The sequence below is a fragment of the Salmo trutta genome, unplaced genomic scaffold (assembly GCF_901001165.1).
Source record: "Salmo trutta unplaced genomic scaffold, fSalTru1.1, whole genome shotgun sequence".
NCBI lineage: Eukaryota > Metazoa > Chordata > Actinopteri > Salmoniformes > Salmonidae > Salmo > Salmo trutta.
In genome coordinates, this window is record NW_021823103.1 from 49,576 (window position 1) to 55,575 (window position 6,000).

Sequence of the window (6,000 nt, forward strand, 5' to 3'; positions counted from 1 at the left end):
AAATATGTTCATTACCGGAGAGAAATAACAAAGAACGCGCTTTCACCCACGCGCATGGAAACACTTCAGCCAAAATGGGAGCCACTTAGAAAAACGACAACTTCTAGCTCATTTTTCCAAAAACCAGCCTGAAACTCTTTCTGTTGACATCTAGTTGAAGCCCTAGGAACTGCAATCTGGGAGGACTTCGCCTCATAATAAACATGAAAGCCTTTGGAAACAGTGGAAGGCTGAAAATTATTATTTTTTTGGATGGTTTGTCCTTGGGGTTTTGCCTGCCATATCAGTTGTGTTATACACACAGACATCATGTTATCAGTTTTAGAAACTTTAGAGTGTTTCCTATCCAAATCTACCAATTATATGCATATCCTAGCTTCTGGGCCTGAGTAACAGGCAGTTTACTTTGGGCACGCTTTTCATCCGGACGTAAAAATACTGCCCCCTACCCAAGAGGTGTTAAAGGGCTCTATAAATGTGCTCTTCAGACATAGCAGCAAAACAAATAATGTGTTGAGACAGGAAGTAAAAGCAATGTGATATAAACGAAGGACTCAAAAGGAAAAATGAAAAAGAAGAGACCGAAATGAATTGGAGCTTAGCAGGCTTAGGTAACAGATGGCAAAGTGTGGGGGTCTTTGACATTGAAGGGTAGCGTGGCCGAGTGGTCTAAGGCGCTGAATTTAGGCTCCAGTCTCTCTGGAGGTGTGGGTTTGTATCCCACTGCTACCATCATTCTTGTTTTTTGTGCACATCTTCAGTGTGGTCAATGAAAACTTTGGTAGCATTTCGATATTCAAACAAGGGAAATAACACCGCTGGCATCTTTAGCACTAAATTGCCTTAATTACCTCGTCCTGTGCTATAGCGGTGGCCCTCCTACCAGTTGGCCGAGATACACCTTTCTGAGCTTGTTAAAGGGCACTACAAATGTGATCTTCAGACAAAGCAGCAAAAACAAATGGTGTGTTGACACAGGAAGACAAAGCAACGTGATATAAATGAAGAATACAAAAGGAAGAAGGAGAAAAATGTTGTGTGACGTCAAACCCACGAGTGCAGAACACAATGAATTAGCAGTACATTGCCTTAACCTCTTGACGTTACCCTAGGATAGGGGGCGCCACAGCGCATTTTGAAAACAAATCGTTCCCATTTTCAACGGTCTACTAATCAAAGTCAGAAGCTAGGACATGCATATACTTATTTTATATGGATAGAAAACACCCTAAATTTTCTAAAACTGTTTGAATGGTGTCTGTGAGTATAACAGAACTCGTATGGCAGTCAAAACCCCGAGACCGATTGAACCAGGAAGTGGGAATCTGAATTGTCGACTCGACTTCACAGCCTTACCTATAATTCACAACGTGAAAAAATGATAATTGAGCACTTTCCAGTGCTTCCACTAGATGTCCCCAGTCTTTACAAAGTGTTTTGAGGGTTCTGCGGTCGAAACTCAGTGAAAGAGACGATTTGGCAATTGGTCACTGTAGTAGGGCCATCAGCATTGTGACGTCGGCGGCCGTGTCTGCCCCCACCTTTGGAAACCTTTTGAAACACAATGAAATCGTCCCACTCGAATCTGATTGGCTCTCTTGTTGAAACAGGCCCTGACGATTATTTTATACAACGTTTGACATGTTTGAACGAACCTAACTAATAGCAAACAGTCATTTTGCGTTAGCCAGGTGCCGCGCACGGATCAACATTTGATTACAGCCTTAGGACGCGCTAACAACAGGAAGCTAATGGAACATAAAGCATGGACTTTTTCGACCGAAAATACATTTGTCATGGACCTGGGATATCGGGAAGTGCTTTCTGATGAAGACAACTAAAGGTGAGGGATTATTGGCGATATTATACAATATCAGATGTGATTTGCAATTGTTCAAAGATGGCGCCGAGCTAGGCTTTCGAGCTCATTTTCTGGGTATCGCATCCCCTTTGATCTCAAAGTGTGATTACCCTGTAAAGTTAATTTAAAATCTGTTATGACAGGTGTTTTCAAGAGATATTCATCTATAAATCTTAGATTGACAATATAAAAAAAAAAAATCGTTTTCGAATAGTAATTTATAAAATTGTAGCACTGTTTCCCGGGACGCATTTTATGGGAAAATAGTTAGTCAACGTCAGGTGCCGATGTAAAATGCTGTTTTTATATAGAAATATGACCTTTATTGAACAAAAGATTGCATGCTGTGTGTAACATGATGTCCTAGGTGTGTCATCTGATGAAGTTTGTAAAAGGTTAGTGCTGCATTTAGCTGTTTTTTGGTTATATGTGATGCATGTGCTTGGTTGGAAAATTCATATGATGCAATTTTTACAAAGTACTCCTCTAACATAATCTAATATTGTGCTTTTCCTGTAAAACCTTTTTGAAATCGGACAACGAGGGTCGATTCAAGAGAGGTGTATCTATAAAACGATATGAGACAGCCCTATATTTGAAAAAAAATATATATTGAATTTCGTTATGCTAATGTCGCTAGGAGTTTTCGCTGGAAAATGATCCCGCTAACGGGATGCTATGCGCAAGAGTAACTAACTCGTCCTCTGCTGTAGCGGTGGCCACGCATACCAATTGGCTGAGATCTGCCTCTCTGAGCTTGTTAAAACTTCTTATGGGCATGTGGGACTGTAGCGTCCCACCTGGCCAACATCCGGTGAAATTGCAGAGCGCGAATTTCAAATGACAGAAATATAAATATTTAACATTCATGAAAATACAAGTATTATACATCAAAATAAAGCTTAACTTCTTGTTTATCCAGCCGCTGTGTTAGATTTCAAAAAGGCTTTACGGCGAAAGCACACCATGCGATTAATTGAGGACAGCGCCCCGCATACAAAAACATGAAAAAAGAATTCAACCAGGCAGGTGCGACACGAAAGTCAGAAATAGCGATATAATAAATGCCTTACCTTTGAAGATCTTCTTCTGTTGGCACTCCAAAAGGTCCCAGTTACATCACAAAGGGTCCTTTTGTTCGATAAAGTCCTTCTTTATAGCCATAAAAACTCAGTTTAGCTGGCGCGCTTCATTCAATAATCCACCGGTTTCCCTGCTTCAAAATGCATACAAAATGAATCCCAAACGTTACCAATAAACTTATCCAAACAAGTCCAACAACGTTTATAATCAAACCTCAGGTACCCTTATACGCAAAGAAATTATCAAATTTAAGACGGAGAAAAGTATGTTCATTACCGGAGAGAAACAACAAAGAACGCGCTTTCACCCACGCGCATGGAAACACTTCAGCCAAAATGGGAGCCACTTAGAAAAACGACAACTTCTAGCTCATTTTTCCAAAAACCAGCCTGAAACTCTTTCTGTTGACATCTAGTTGAAGCCCTAGGAACTGCAATCTGGGAGGACTTCGCCTCATAATAAACATGAAAGCCATTGGAAACAGTGGAAGGCTGAAAATTATTATTTTTTGTAATGGTTTGTCCTTGGGGTTTTGCCTGTCTTAACAGTTGTGTTATACACACAGCCATCATGTTATCAGTTTTAGAAACTTTAGAGTGTTTCCTATCCAAATCTACCAATTATATGCATATCCTAGCTTCCGGGCCTGAGTAACAGGCAGTTTACTTTGGGCACGCTTTTCATCCGGATGTGAAAATACTGCCCCCTACCCAAGAGAGGTTAAAGGGCTCTATAAATGTGCTCTTCAGACATAGCAGCAAAACAAATAATGTGTTGAGACAGGAAGTAAAAGCAATGTGATATAAACGAAGGACTCAAAAGGAAAAATGAAAAAGAAGAGACCGAAATGAATTGGAGCTTAGCAGGCTTAGGTAACAGATGGCAAAGTGTGGGGGTCTTTGACATTGAAGGGTAGCGTGGCCGAGTGGTCTAAGGCGCTGGATTTAGGCTCCAGTCTCTCTGGAGGCGTGGGTTTGTATCCCACTGCTACCATCATTCTTGTTTTTTGTGCACATCTTCAGTGTGGTCAATGAAAACTTTGGTAGCATTTCGATATTCAAACAAGGGAAATAACACCGCTGGCATCTTTAGCACTAAATTGCCTTAACTACCTCGTCCTGTGCTATAGCGGTGGCCCTCCTACCAGTTGGCCGAGATACACCTTTCTGAGCTTGTTAAAGGGCACTACAAATGTGATCTTCAGACAAAGCAGCAAAAACAAATGGTGTGTTGACACAGGAAGACAAAGCAACGTGATATAAATGAAGAATACAAAAGGAAGAAGGAGAAAAATGTTGTGTGACGTCAAACCCACGAGTGCAGAACACAATGAATTAGCAGTACATTGCCTTAACTAACTCGTCCTCTGCTGTAGCGGTGGCCACGCATACCAATTGGCTGAGATCTGCCTCTCTGAGCTTGTTAAAACTTCTTATGGGCATGTGGGACTGTAGCGTCCCACCTGGCCAACATCCGGTGAAATTGCAGAGCGCGAATTTCAAATGACAGAAATATAAATATTTAACATTCATGAAAATACAAGTATTATACATCAAAATAAAGCTTAACTTCTTGTTAATCCAGCCGCTGTGTCAGATTTCAAAAAGGCTTTACGGCGAAAGCGCCCCGCATACAAAAACATGAAAAAAGAATTCAACCAGGCAGGTGCGACACGAAAGTCAGAAATAGCGATATAATAAATGCCTTACCTTTGAAGATCTTCTTCTGTTGGCACTCCAAAAGGTCCCAGTTACATCACAAAGGGTCCTTTTGTTCGATAAAGTCCTTCTTTATAGCCATAAAAACTCAGTTTAGCTGGCGCGCTTCATTCAATAATCCACCGGTTTCCCTGCTTCAAAATGCATACAAAATGAATCCCAAACGTTACCAATAAACTTATCCAAACAAGTCCAACAACGTTTATTATCAAACTTCAGGTACCCTTATACGCAAAGAAATGATCAAATTTAAGACGGAGAAAAATATGTTCATTACCGGAGAGAAATAACAAAGAACGCGCTTTCACCCACGCGCATGGAAACACTTCAGCCAAAATGGGAGCCACTTAGAAAAACGACAACTTCTAGCTCATTTTTCCAAAAACCAGCCTGAAAATCTTTCTGTTGACATCTAGTTGAAGCCCTAGGAACTGCAATCTGGGAGGACTTCGCCTCATAATAAACATGAAAGCCATTGGAAACAGTGGAAGGCTGAAAATTATTATTTTTTGGGATGGTTTGTCCTTGGGGTTTTGCCTGCCATATCAGTTGTGTTATACACACAGACATCATGTTATCAGTTTTAGAAACTTTAGAGTGTTTCCTATCCAAATCTACCAATTATATGCATATCCTAGCTTCTGGGCCTGAGTAACAGGCAGTTTACTTTGGGCACGCTTTTCATCCGGACGTAAAAATACTGCCCCCTACCCAAGAGGTGTTAAAGGGCTCTATAAATGTGCTCTTCAGACATAGCAGCAAAACAAATAATGTGTTGAGACAGGAAGTAAAAGCAATGTGATATAAACGAAGGACTCAAAAGGAAAAATGAAAAAGAAGAGACCGAAATGAATTGGAGCTTAGCAGGCTTAGGTAACAGATGGCAAAGTGTGGGGGTCTTTGACATTGAAGGGTAGCGTGGCCGAGTGGTCTAAGGCGCTGGATTTAGGCTCCAGTCTCTCTGGAGGCGTGGGTTTGTATCCCACTGCTACCATCATTCTTGTTTTTTGTGCACATCTTCAGTGTGGTCAATGAAAACTTTGGTAGCATTTCGATATTCAAACAAGGGAAATAACACCGCTGGCATCTTTAGCACTAAATTGCCTTAATTACCTCGTCCTGTGCTATAGCGGTGGCCCTCCTACCAGTTGGCCGAGATACACCTTTCTGAGCTTGTTAAAGGGCACTACAAATGTGATCTTCAGACAAAGCAGCAAAAACAAATGGTGTGTTGACACAGGAAGACAAAGCAACGTGATATAAATGAAGAATACAAAAGGAAGAAGGAGAAAAATGTTGTGTGACGTCAAACCCACGAGTGCAGAACACAATGAATTA

General features: G+C 41.0%; 2 non-coding genes across 2 annotated transcripts; both read left to right on the top strand.

The window, feature by feature from the left end:
- Positions 1–3,855: 3,855 nt before the first annotated feature.
- On the top strand, positions 3,856–3,937 carry trnal-uag (transfer RNA leucine (anticodon UAG)). Its single transcript has one exon. It is a non-coding gene; the product is annotated as a tRNA-Leu (tRNA).
- Positions 3,938–5,574: 1,637 nt separating this feature from the next.
- On the top strand, positions 5,575–5,656 carry trnal-uag (transfer RNA leucine (anticodon UAG)). Its single transcript has one exon. It is a non-coding gene; the product is annotated as a tRNA-Leu (tRNA).
- Positions 5,657–6,000: the final 344 nt, after the last annotated feature.